Source organism: Spea bombifrons, chromosome 9, assembly GCF_027358695.1.
Source record: "Spea bombifrons isolate aSpeBom1 chromosome 9, aSpeBom1.2.pri, whole genome shotgun sequence".
NCBI lineage: Eukaryota > Metazoa > Chordata > Amphibia > Anura > Pelobatidae > Spea > Spea bombifrons.
In genome coordinates, this window is record NC_071095.1 from 14,489,978 (window position 1) to 14,499,977 (window position 10,000).

Consider the following 10,000-nt stretch of genomic DNA (forward strand, 5'->3'; position numbering starts at 1 on the left):
GGCGCTTTCAGGGTGGTATGGCCGCAGGTGTGAAAGTGTTTTATTTTACTTCTCTTATTCTGTTGCTGCTGCTGCTTGTCATCAGACAGAAATAATTATAAGCCCTGGGACAGGACAGAGAAGGTGAGAAGGTTCAAATAAGGGTTTAAAGCTTTGATGATGAGCAAGAAACACATGGCAAAAAGCTCTCCCCGGACTGTGAGAAAAGAAAAAGCCTACAACACCTGGTATTCCCAGGCGGTCTCCCATCCAGGTAGTAACCAGGCCCAACCCTGCTTAGCTTCCAAGATCAGACGAGATCGGGCGCTTTCAGGGTGGTATGTCCGCAGGTGTGAAAGCTCTTTATTTTACTTCTCTTATTCTGTTGCTGCTGCTGCTGCTGCTGCTGCTGCTGCTGCTTGTCGTCAGACAGAAAGAATTATAAGCCCTGGGACAGGACAGAGAAGGTGAGAAGGTTCAAATAAGGGTTTAAAGCTTTGATGATGAGCAAGAAACACATGGCAAAAAGCTCTCCCCGGACTGTGAGAAAAAATTAAAAGCCTACAACACCTGGTATTCCCAGGCGGTCTCCCATCCAGGTACTAACCAGGCCCAACCCTGCTTAGCTTCCGAGATCAGACGAGATCGGGCGCTTTCAGGGTTGTATGGCCGCAGGTGTGAAAGTTTTTTATTTTACTTCTCTTATTCTGTTGCTGCTGCTGCTGCTGCTGCTGCTGCTGCTGCTGCTGCTGCTGCTGCTGCTGCTGCTGCTGCTGCTGCTGCTGCTGCTGTTGCTGCTGCTTGTCGTCAGACAAAAAGAATTATAAGCCCTGGGACAGGACAGAGAAGGTGAGAAGGTTCAAATAAGGGTTTAAAGCTTTGATGATGAGCAAGAAACACATGGCAAAAAGCTCTCCCCGGACTGTGAGAAAAAATTAAAAGCCTACAACACCTGGTATTCCCAGGCGGTCTCCCATCCAGGTACTAACCAGGCCCAACCCTGCTTAGCTTCCGAGATCAGACGAGATCGGGCGCTTTCAGGGTGGTATGGCCGCAGGTGTGAAAGTTTTTTATTTTACTTCTCTTATTCTGTTGCTGTTGCTGCTGCTGCTGCTGCTGCTGCTGCTGCTGCTGCTGCTGCTGCTGCTGCTTGTCGTCAGACAAAAAGAATTATAAGCAATGGGACAAGACAGAGAAGGTGAGAAGGTTCAAATAAGGGTTTAAAGCTTTGATGATGAGCAAGAAACACATGGCAAAAAGCTCTCCCCGGACTGTGAGAAAAAATTAAAAGCCTACAACACCTGGTATTCCCAGGGGGTCTCCCATCCAGGTACTAACCAGGCCCAACCCTGCTTAGCTTCCGAGATCAGACGAGATCGGGCGCTTTCAGGGTGGTATGGCCGCAGGTGTGAAAGTTTTTTATTTTACTTCTCTTATTCTGCTGCTGCTGCTGCTGCTGCTGCTGCTGCTGCTGCTGCTGCTGCTGCTGCTGCTGCTGCTGCTGCTGCTGCTGCTGCTTGTCGTCAGACAGAAAGAATTATAAGCCCTGGGACAGGACAGAGAAGGTGAGAAGGTTCAAATAAGGGTTTAAAGCTTTGATGATGAGCAAGAAACACATGGCAAAAAGCTCTCCCCGGACTGTGAGAAAAGAAAAAGCCTACAACACCTGGTATTCCCAGGCGGTCTCCCATCCAGGTACTAACCAGGCCCAACCCTGCTTAGCTTCCGAAATCAGACGAGATCAGGCGCTTTCAGGGTGGTATGGCCGCAGGTGTGAAAGCTCTTTATTTTACTTTTCTTATTCTGTTGCTGCTGCTGCTGCTGCTGCTGCTGCTGCTGCTTGTCGTCAGACAGAAAGAATTATAAGCCCTGGGACAGGACAGAGAAGGTGAGAAGGTTCAAATAAGGGTTTAAAGCTTTGATGATGAGCAAGAAACACATGGCAAAAAGCTCTCCCCGGACTGTGAGAAAAAATTAAAAGCCTACAACACCTGGTATTCCCAGGCAGTCTCCCATCCATGTACTAACCAGGCCCAACCCTGCTTAGCTTCTGAGATCAGACGAGATCGGGCGCTTTCAGGGTGGTATGGCCGCAGGTGTGAAAGTTCTTTATTTTACTTCTCTTATTCTGTTGCTGCTGCTGCTGCTGCTGCTGCTGCTGCTGCTGCTTGTCGTCAGACAGAAAGAATTATAAGCCCTGGGACAGGACAGAGAAGGTGAGAAGGTTCAAATAAGGGTTTAAAGCTTTGATGATGAGCAAGAAACACATGGCAAAAAGCTCTCCCCGGACTGTGAGAAAAAATTAAAAGGCTACAACACCTGGTATTCCCAGGCGGTCTCCCATCCAGGTACTAACCAGGCCCAACCCTGCTTAGCTTCCGAGATCAGACGAGATCGGGCGCTTTCAGGGTGGTATAGCCGCAGGTGTGAAAGCTCTTTATTTTACTTCTCTTATTCTGTTGCTGCTGCTGCTGCTGCTTCTGCTTGTCGTCAGACAGAAAGAATTATAAGCCCTGGGACAGGACAGAGAAGGTGAGAAGGTTCAAATAAGGGTTTAAAGCTTTGATGATGAGCAAGAAACACATGGCAAAAAGCTCTCCCCGGACTGTGAGAAAAAATTAAAAGCCTACAACACCTGATATTCCCAGGTGGTCTCCCATCCAGGTACTAACCAGGCCCAACCCTGCTTAGCTTCCAAGATCAGACGAGATCGGGCGCTTTCAGGGTGGTATGGCCGCAGGTGTGAAAGTTTTTTATTTTACTTCTCTTATTCTGTTGCTGCTGCTGCTGCTGCTGCTGCTGCTGCTGCTGCTGCTGCTGCTGCTGCTGCTGCTTGTCGTCAGACAAAAAGAATTATAAGCCCTGGGACAGGACAGAGAAGGTGAGAAGGTTCAAATAAGGGTTTAAAGCTTTGATGATGAGCAAGAAACACATGGCAAAAAGCTCTCCCCGGACTGTGTGAAAAAATTAAAAGCCTACAACACCTGGTATTCCCAGGCGGTCTCCCATCCAGGTACTAACCAGGCCCAACCCTGCTTAGCTTCCAAGAGCAGACGAGATCGGGCGCTTTCAGGGTGGTATGGCCGCAGGTGTGAAAGTTTTTTATTTTACTTCTCTTATTCTGTTGCTGCTGCTGCTGCTGCTGCTGCTGCTGCTGCTGCTGCTGCTGCTTGTCGTCAGACAGAAAGAATTATAAGCCCTGGGACAGGACAGAGAAGGTGAGAAGGTTCAAATAAGGGTTTAAAGCTTTGATGATGAGCAAGAAACACATGGCAAAAAGCTCTCCCCGGACTGTGAGAAAAAATTAAAAGCCTACAACACCTGGTATTCCCAGGCGGTCTCCCATCCAGGTACTAACCAGGCCCAACCCTGCTTAGCTTCCGAGATCAGACGAGATCGGGCGCTTTCAGGGTGGTATTGCCGCAGGTGTGAAAGTTTTTTATTTTACTTCTCTTATTCTGTTGCTGCTGCTGCTGCTGCTGCTGCTGCTGCTGCTGCTTGTCGTCAGACAAAAAGAATTATAAGCCCTGGGACAGGACAGAGAAGGTGAGAAGGTTCAAATAAGGGTTTAAAGCTTTGATGATGAGCAAGAAACACATGGCAAAAAGCTCTCCCCGGACTGTGAGAAAAAATTAAAAGTCTACAACACCTGGTATTCCCAGGCGGTCTCCCATCCAGGTAGTAACCAGGCCCAACGCCGCTTAGCTTCCGAGATCAGACGAGATCGGGCGCTTTCAGGGTGGTATGGCCGCAGGTGTGAAAGTTTTTTATTTTACTTCTCTTATTCTGTTGCTGCTGCTGCTGCTGCTGCTGCTGCTGCTGCTGCTGCTGCTGCTGCTGCTGCTGCTGCTGCTGCTGCTGCTTGTCGTCAGACAAAAAGAATTATAAGCCCTGGGACAGGACAGAGAAGGTGAGAAGGTTCAAATAAGGGTTTAAAGCTTTGATGATGAGCAAGAAACACATGGCAAAAAGCTCTCCCCGGACTGTGAGAAAAAATTAAAAGCCTACAACACCTGGTATTCCCAGGCGGTCTCCCATCCAGGTACTAACCAGGCCCAACCCTGCTTAGCTTCCGAGATCAGACGAGATCAGGCGCTTTCAGGGTGGTATGGCCGCAGGTGTGAAAGTGTTTTATTTTACTTCTCTTATTCTGTTGCTGCTGCTGCTGCTTGTCATCAGACAGAAATAATTATAAGCCCTGGGACAGGACAGAGAAGGTGAGAAGGTTCAAATAAGGGTTTAAAGCTTTGATGATGAGCAAGAAACATGGCAAAAAGCTCTCCCCGGACTGTGAGAAAAGAAAAAGCCTACAACACCTGGTATTCCCAGGCGGTCTCCCATCCAGGTACTAACCAGGCCCAACCCTGCTTAGCTTCCAAGATCAGGCGCTTTCAGGGTGGTATGGCCGCAGGTGTGAAAGCTCTTTATTTTACTTCTCTTATTCTGTTGCTGCTGCTGCTGCTGCTGCTGCTGCTGCTGCTGCTGCTGCTGCTGCTGCTGCTGCTGCTGCTGCTGCTGCTGCTGCTGCTGCTGCTGCTGCTGCTGCTGCTGCTTGTCGTCAGACAAAAAGAATTATAAGCCCTGGGACAGGACAGAGAAGGTGAGAAGGTTCAAATAAGGGTTTAAAGCTTTGATGATGATCAAGAAACACATGGCAAAAAGCTCTCCCCGGACTGTGAGAAAAAATTAAAAGCCTACAACACCTGGTATTCCCAGGCGGTCTCCCATCCAGGTACTAACCAGGCCCAACCCTGCTTAGCTTCCGAGATCAGACGAGATCGGGCGCTTTCAGGGTGGTATGGCCACAGGTGTGAAAGTTTTTTATTTTACTTCTCTTATTCTGTTGCTGCTGCTGCTGCTGCTGCTGCTGCTGCTGCTGCTGCTGCTTGTCGTCAGACAAAAAGAATTATAAGCCCTGGGACAGGACAGAGAAGGTGAGAAGGTTCAAATAAGGGTTTAAAGCTTTGATGATGAGCAAGAAACACATGGCAAAAAGCTCTCCCCGGACTGTGAGAAAAAATTAAAAGCCTACAACACCTGGTATTCCCAGGCGGTCTCCCATCCAGGTACTAACCAGGCCCAACCCTGCTTAGCTTCCGAGATCAGACGAGATTGGGCGCTTTCAGGGTGGTATGGCCGCAGGTGTGAAAGTTTTTTATTTTACTTCTCTTATTCTGCTGCTGCTGCTGCTGCTGCTGCTGCTGCTGCTGCTGCTGCTGCTTGTCGTCAGACAGAAAGAATTATAAGCCCTGGGACAGGACAGAGAAGGTGAGAAGGTTCAAATAAGGGTTTAAAGCTTTGATGAGCAAGAAACACATGGCAAAAAGCTCTCCCCGGACTGTGAGAAAAAATTAAAAGCCTACAACACCTGGTATTCCCAGGCGGTCTCCCATCCAGGTACTAACCAGGCCCAACCCTGCTTAGCTTCCAAGATCAGACGAGATCGGGCGCTTTCAGTGTGGTATGGCCGCAGGTGTGAAAGTTTTTTATTTTACTTCTCTTATTCTGTTGCTGCTGCTGCTGCTGCTGCTGCTGCTGCTGCTGCTGCTGCTGCTGCTGCTGCTGCTGCTGCTGCTGCTGCTGCTGCTGCTGCTGCTTGTCGTCAGACAGAAAGAATTATAAGCCCTGGGACAGGACAGAGAAGGTGAGAAGGTTCAAATAAGGGTTTAAAGCTTTGATGATGAGCAAGAAACACATGGCAAAAAGCTCTCCCCGGACTGTGAGAAAAAATTAAAAGCCTACAACACCTGGTATTCCCAGGCGGTCTCCCATCCAGGTACTAAACAGGCCCAACCATGCTTAGCTTCCAAGATCAGACGAGATCAGGCGCTTTCAGGGTGGTATGGCCGCAGGTGTGAAAGTTGTTTATTTTACTTCTCTTATTCTGTTGCTGCTGCTGCTGCTGCTGCTGCTGCTGCTGCTGCTGCTGCTGCTTGTCGTCAGACAAAAAGAATTATAAGCCCTGGGACAGGACAGAGAAGGTGAGAAGGTTCAAATAAGGGTTTAAAGCTTTGATGATGAGCAAGAAACACATGGCAAAAAGCTCTCCCCGGACTGTGAGAAAAAATTAAAAGCCTACAACACCTGGTATTCCCAGGCGGTCTCCCATCCAGGTACTAATCAGGCCCAACCCTGCTTAGCTTCCGAGATCAGACGAGATCGGGCGCTTTCAGGGTGGTATGGCCGCAGGTGCGAAAGTTTTTTATTTTACTTCTCTTATTCTGCTGCTGCTGCTGCTGCTGCTGCTGCTGCTGCTGCTGCTGCTGCTGCTGCTGCTTGTCGTCAGACAGAAAGAATTATAAGCCCTGGGACAGGACAGAGAAGGTGAGAAGGTTCAAATAAGGGTTTAAAGCTTTGATGATGAGCAAGAAACACATGGCAAAAAGCTCTCCCCGGACTGTGAGAAAAGAAAAAGCCTACAACACCTGGTATTCCCAGGCGGTCTCCCATCCAGGTAGTAACCAGGCCCAACCCTGCTTAGCTTCCAAACTTTCCAGGTGTGAAAGTTTTTTATTTTACTTCTCTTATTCTGTTGCTGCTGCTGCTGCTGCTGCTGCTGCTGCTGCTGCTGCTGCTGCTGCTGCTGCTGCTGCTGCTGCTGCTGCTGCTGCTGCTGCTGCTGCTGCTGCTGCTGCTGCTGCTGCTGCTGCTGCTGCTGCTGCTGCTGCTGCTGCTGCTGCTGCTGCTGCTGCTGCTGCTGCTGCTGCTGCTGCTGCTGCTGCTGCTGCTGCTGCTGCTGCTTGTCGTCAGACAAAAAGAATTATAAGCAATGGGACAAGACAGAGAAGGTGAGAAGGTTCAAATAAGGGTTTAAAGCTTTGATGATGAGCAAGAAACACATGGCAAAAAGCTCTCCCCGGACTGTGAGAAAAAATTAAAAGCCTACAACACCTGGTATTCCCAGGGGGTCTCCCATCCAGGTACTAACCAGGCCCAACCCTGCTTAGCTTCCGAGATCAGACGAGATCGGGCGCTTTCAGGGTGGTATGGCCGCAGGTGTGAAAGTTTTTTATTTTACTTCTCTTATTCTGCTGCTGCTGCTGCTGCTGCTGCTGCTGCTGCTGCTGCTGCTGCTGCTGCTTGTCGTCAGACAGAAAGAATTATAAGCCCTGGGACAGGACAGAGAAGGTGAGAAGGTTCAAATAAGGGTTTAAAGCTTTGATGATGAGCAAGAAACACATGGCAAAAAGCTCTCCCCGGACTGTGAGAAAAGAAAAAGCCTACAACACCTGGTATTCCCAGGCGGTCTCCCATCCAGGTACTAACCAGGCCCAACCCTGCTTAGCTTCCGAAATCAGACGAGATCAGGCGCTTTCAGGGTGGTATGGCCGCAGGTGTGAAAGCTCTTTATTTTACTTTTCTTATTCTGTTGCTGCTGCTGCTGCTGCTGCTGCTGCTGCTGCTGCTTGTCGTCAGACAGAAAGAATTATAAGCCCTGGGACAGGACAGAGAAGGTGAGAAGGTTCAAATAAGGGTTTAAAGCTTTGATGATGAGCAAGAAACACATGGCAAAAAGCTCTCCCCGGACTGTGAGAAAAAATTAAAAGCCTACAACACCTGGTATTCCCAGGCAGTCTCCCATCCATGTACTAACCAGGCCCAACCCTGCTTAGCTTCTGAGATCAGACGAGATCGGGCGCTTTCAGGGTGGTATGGCCGCAGGTGTGAAAGTTCTTTATTTTACTTCTCTTATTCTGTTGCTGCTGCTGCTGCTGCTGCTGCTGCTGCTGCTGCTTGTCGTCAGACAGAAAGAATTATAAGCCCTGGGACAGGACAGAGAAGGTGAGAAGGTTCAAATAAGGGTTTAAAGCTTTGATGATGAGCAAGAAACACATGGCAAAAAGCTCTCCCCGGACTGTGAGAAAAAATTAAAAGGCTACAACACCTGGTATTCCCAGGCGGTCTCCCATCCAGGTACTAACCAGGCCCAACCCTGCTTAGCTTCCGAGATCAGACGAGATCGGGCGCTTTCAGGGTGGTATAGCCGCAGGTGTGAAAGCTCTTTATTTTACTTCTCTTATTCTGTTGCTGCTGCTGCTGCTGCTTCTGCTTGTCGTCAGACAGAAAGAATTATAAGCCCTGGGACAGGACAGAGAAGGTGAGAAGGTTCAAATAAGGGTTTAAAGCTTTGATGATGAGCAAGAAACACATGGCAAAAAGCTCTCCCCGGACTGTGAGAAAAAATTAAAAGCCTACAACACCTGATATTCCCAGGTGGTCTCCCATCCAGGTACTAACCAGGCCCAACCCTGCTTAGCTTCCAAGATCAGACGAGATCGGGCGCTTTCAGGGTGGTATGGCCGCAGGTGTGAAAGTTTTTTATTTTACTTCTCTTATTCTGTTGCTGCTGCTGCTGCTGCTGCTGCTGCTGCTGCTGCTGCTGCTGCTGCTGCTGCTTGTCGTCAGACAAAAAGAATTATAAGCCCTGGGACAGGACAGAGAAGGTGAGAAGGTTCAAATAAGGGTTTAAAGCTTTGATGATGAGCAAGAAACACATGGCAAAAAGCTCTCCCCGGACTGTGTGAAAAAATTAAAAGCCTACAACACCTGGTATTCCCAGGCGGTCTCCCATCCAGGTACTAACCAGGCCCAACCCTGCTTAGCTTCCAAGAGCAGACGAGATCGGGCGCTTTCAGGGTGGTATGGCCGCAGGTGTGAAAGTTTTTTATTTTACTTCTCTTATTCTGTTGCTGCTGCTGCTGCTGCTGCTGCTGCTGCTGCTTGTCGTCAGACAGAAAGAATTATAAGCCCTGGGACAGGACAGAGAAGGTGAGAAGGTTCAAATAAGGGTTTAAAGCTTTGATGATGAGCAAGAAACACATGGCAAAAAGCTCTCCCCGGACTGTGAGAAAAAATTAAAAGTCTACAACACCTGGTATTCCCAGGCGGTCTCCCATCCAGGTAGTAACCAGGCCCAACGCCGCTTAGCTTCCGAGATCAGACGAGATCGGGCGCTTTCAGGGTGGTATGGCCGCAGGTGTGAAAGTTTTTTATTTTACTTCTCTTATTCTGTTGCTGCTGCTGCTGCTGCTGCTGCTGCTGCTGCTGCTGCTGCTGCTGCTGCTGCTGCTGCTGCTTGTCGTCAGACAAAAAGAATTATAAGCCCTGGGACAGGACAGAGAAGGTGAGAAGGTTCAAATAAGGGTTTAAAGCTTTGATGATGAGCAAGAAACACATGGCAAAAAGCTCTCCCCGGACTGTGAGAAAAAATTAAAAGCCTACAACACCTGGTATTCCCAGGCGGTCTCCCATCCAGGTACTAACCAGGCCCAACCCTGCTTAGCTTCCGAGATCAGACGAGATCAGGCGCTTTCAGGGTGGTATGGCCGCAGGTGTGAAAGTGTTTTATTTTACTTCTCTTATTCTGTTGCTGCTGCTGCTGCTTGTCATCAGACAGAAATAATTATAAGCCCTGGGACAGGACAGAGAAGGTGAGAAGGTTCAAATAAGGGTTTAAAGCTTTGATGATGAGCAAGAAACATGGCAAAAAGCTCTCCCCGGACTGTGAGAAAAGAAAAAGCCTACAACACCTGGTATTCCCAGGCGGTCTCCCATCCAGGTACTAACCAGGCCCAACCCTGCTTAGCTTCCAAGATCAGGCGCTTTCAGGGTGGTATGGCCGCAGGTGTGAAAGCTCTTTATTTTACTTCTCTTATTCTGTTGCTGCTGCTGCTGCTGCTGCTGCTGCTGCTGCTGCTGCTGCTGCTGCTGCTGCTGCTGCTGCTGCTGCTGCTGCTGCTGCTGCTGCTGCTGCTGCTGCTTGTCGTCAGACAAAAAGAATTATAAGCCCTGGGACAGGACAGAGAAGGTGAGAAGGTTCAAATAAGGGTTTAAAGCTTTGATGATGATCAAGAAACACATGGCAAAAAGCTCTCCCCGGACTGTGAGAAAAAATTAAAAGCCTACAACACCTGGTATTCCCAGGCGGTCTCCCATCCAGGTACTAACCAGGCCCAACCCTGCTTAGCTTCCGAGATCAGACGAGATCGGGCGCTTTCAGGGTGGTATGGCCACAGGTGTG

At 49.1% G+C, this 10,000-nt stretch overlaps 27 non-coding genes and 2 pseudogenes across 27 annotated transcripts in view; all 29 read right to left on the reverse strand.

The window, feature by feature from the left end:
- The window catches only part of LOC128464332 (5S ribosomal RNA), a 119-nt gene extending 90 nt beyond the window's left edge, over positions 1-29 (reverse strand). Inside the window, exon 1 of the ribosomal RNA XR_008344174.1 lies at positions 1-29. This exon is cut by the window's left edge and continues 90 nt beyond it. This is a non-coding gene — a ribosomal RNA (5S ribosomal RNA).
- Positions 30-212: 183 nt separating this feature from the next.
- On the reverse strand, positions 213-331 carry LOC128465346 (5S ribosomal RNA). Its single transcript, XR_008345129.1, has one exon. It is a non-coding gene; the product is annotated as a 5S ribosomal RNA (ribosomal RNA).
- Positions 332-537: 206 nt separating this feature from the next.
- On the reverse strand, positions 538-656 carry LOC128463917 (5S ribosomal RNA). Its single transcript, XR_008343784.1, has one exon. It is a non-coding gene; the product is annotated as a 5S ribosomal RNA (ribosomal RNA).
- Positions 657-919: 263 nt separating this feature from the next.
- On the reverse strand, positions 920-1,038 carry LOC128464388 (5S ribosomal RNA). Its single transcript, XR_008344225.1, has one exon. It is a non-coding gene; the product is annotated as a 5S ribosomal RNA (ribosomal RNA).
- Positions 1,039-1,268: 230 nt separating this feature from the next.
- Positions 1,269-1,387, reverse strand: LOC128466829 (5S ribosomal RNA). Its single transcript, XR_008345605.1, has one exon. It is a non-coding gene; the product is annotated as a 5S ribosomal RNA (ribosomal RNA).
- Positions 1,388-1,633: 246 nt separating this feature from the next.
- LOC128464041 (5S ribosomal RNA) lies at positions 1,634-1,752 on the reverse strand. Its single transcript, XR_008343900.1, has one exon. It is a non-coding gene; the product is annotated as a 5S ribosomal RNA (ribosomal RNA).
- Positions 1,753-1,958: 206 nt separating this feature from the next.
- Positions 1,959-2,077, reverse strand: LOC128465122 (5S ribosomal RNA). The gene has a single exon (XR_008344917.1). It is a non-coding gene; the product is annotated as a 5S ribosomal RNA (ribosomal RNA).
- Positions 2,078-2,286: 209 nt separating this feature from the next.
- LOC128464031 (5S ribosomal RNA) lies at positions 2,287-2,405 on the reverse strand. The gene has a single exon (XR_008343890.1). It is a non-coding gene; the product is annotated as a 5S ribosomal RNA (ribosomal RNA).
- Positions 2,406-2,602: 197 nt separating this feature from the next.
- LOC128463547 (5S ribosomal RNA) lies at positions 2,603-2,721 on the reverse strand. Its single transcript, XR_008343437.1, has one exon. It is a non-coding gene; the product is annotated as a 5S ribosomal RNA (ribosomal RNA).
- Positions 2,722-2,951: 230 nt separating this feature from the next.
- On the reverse strand, positions 2,952-3,070 carry LOC128464365 (5S ribosomal RNA). The gene has a single exon (XR_008344205.1). It is a non-coding gene; the product is annotated as a 5S ribosomal RNA (ribosomal RNA).
- Positions 3,071-3,288: 218 nt separating this feature from the next.
- LOC128462652 (5S ribosomal RNA) lies at positions 3,289-3,407 on the reverse strand. The gene has a single exon (XR_008342589.1). It is a non-coding gene; the product is annotated as a 5S ribosomal RNA (ribosomal RNA).
- A 209-nt stretch (positions 3,408-3,616) lies between these two features.
- Positions 3,617-3,735, reverse strand: LOC128465429 (5S ribosomal RNA). The gene has a single exon (XR_008345208.1). It is a non-coding gene; the product is annotated as a 5S ribosomal RNA (ribosomal RNA).
- A 245-nt stretch (positions 3,736-3,980) lies between these two features.
- Positions 3,981-4,099, reverse strand: LOC128462718 (5S ribosomal RNA). The gene has a single exon (XR_008342652.1). It is a non-coding gene; the product is annotated as a 5S ribosomal RNA (ribosomal RNA).
- Positions 4,100-4,283: 184 nt separating this feature from the next.
- LOC128466198 (uncharacterized) lies at positions 4,284-4,392 on the reverse strand (annotated as a pseudogene).
- Positions 4,393-4,670: 278 nt separating this feature from the next.
- Positions 4,671-4,789, reverse strand: LOC128462531 (5S ribosomal RNA). The gene has a single exon (XR_008342475.1). It is a non-coding gene; the product is annotated as a 5S ribosomal RNA (ribosomal RNA).
- A 215-nt stretch (positions 4,790-5,004) lies between these two features.
- Positions 5,005-5,123, reverse strand: LOC128463745 (5S ribosomal RNA). Its single transcript, XR_008343623.1, has one exon. It is a non-coding gene; the product is annotated as a 5S ribosomal RNA (ribosomal RNA).
- A 212-nt stretch (positions 5,124-5,335) lies between these two features.
- LOC128464401 (5S ribosomal RNA) lies at positions 5,336-5,454 on the reverse strand. The gene has a single exon (XR_008344237.1). It is a non-coding gene; the product is annotated as a 5S ribosomal RNA (ribosomal RNA).
- A 260-nt stretch (positions 5,455-5,714) lies between these two features.
- On the reverse strand, positions 5,715-5,833 carry LOC128465356 (5S ribosomal RNA). Its single transcript, XR_008345139.1, has one exon. It is a non-coding gene; the product is annotated as a 5S ribosomal RNA (ribosomal RNA).
- Positions 5,834-6,051: 218 nt separating this feature from the next.
- Positions 6,052-6,170, reverse strand: LOC128462446 (5S ribosomal RNA). Its single transcript, XR_008342395.1, has one exon. It is a non-coding gene; the product is annotated as a 5S ribosomal RNA (ribosomal RNA).
- Positions 6,171-6,858: 688 nt separating this feature from the next.
- Positions 6,859-6,977, reverse strand: LOC128466830 (5S ribosomal RNA). The gene has a single exon (XR_008345606.1). It is a non-coding gene; the product is annotated as a 5S ribosomal RNA (ribosomal RNA).
- A 219-nt stretch (positions 6,978-7,196) lies between these two features.
- Positions 7,197-7,315, reverse strand: LOC128464042 (5S ribosomal RNA). The gene has a single exon (XR_008343901.1). It is a non-coding gene; the product is annotated as a 5S ribosomal RNA (ribosomal RNA).
- A 209-nt stretch (positions 7,316-7,524) lies between these two features.
- On the reverse strand, positions 7,525-7,643 carry LOC128465123 (5S ribosomal RNA). The gene has a single exon (XR_008344918.1). It is a non-coding gene; the product is annotated as a 5S ribosomal RNA (ribosomal RNA).
- A 209-nt stretch (positions 7,644-7,852) lies between these two features.
- LOC128464032 (5S ribosomal RNA) lies at positions 7,853-7,971 on the reverse strand. The gene has a single exon (XR_008343891.1). It is a non-coding gene; the product is annotated as a 5S ribosomal RNA (ribosomal RNA).
- A 197-nt stretch (positions 7,972-8,168) lies between these two features.
- Positions 8,169-8,287, reverse strand: LOC128463548 (5S ribosomal RNA). The gene has a single exon (XR_008343438.1). It is a non-coding gene; the product is annotated as a 5S ribosomal RNA (ribosomal RNA).
- A 227-nt stretch (positions 8,288-8,514) lies between these two features.
- LOC128464366 (5S ribosomal RNA) lies at positions 8,515-8,633 on the reverse strand. The gene has a single exon (XR_008344206.1). It is a non-coding gene; the product is annotated as a 5S ribosomal RNA (ribosomal RNA).
- Positions 8,634-8,839: 206 nt separating this feature from the next.
- On the reverse strand, positions 8,840-8,958 carry LOC128465430 (5S ribosomal RNA). Its single transcript, XR_008345209.1, has one exon. It is a non-coding gene; the product is annotated as a 5S ribosomal RNA (ribosomal RNA).
- A 236-nt stretch (positions 8,959-9,194) lies between these two features.
- Positions 9,195-9,313, reverse strand: LOC128462719 (5S ribosomal RNA). The gene has a single exon (XR_008342653.1). It is a non-coding gene; the product is annotated as a 5S ribosomal RNA (ribosomal RNA).
- Positions 9,314-9,497: 184 nt separating this feature from the next.
- LOC128466199 (uncharacterized) lies at positions 9,498-9,606 on the reverse strand (annotated as a pseudogene).
- A 272-nt stretch (positions 9,607-9,878) lies between these two features.
- Positions 9,879-9,997, reverse strand: LOC128462532 (5S ribosomal RNA). The gene has a single exon (XR_008342476.1). It is a non-coding gene; the product is annotated as a 5S ribosomal RNA (ribosomal RNA).
- Between the last annotated feature and the right edge of the window lie 3 nt (positions 9,998-10,000).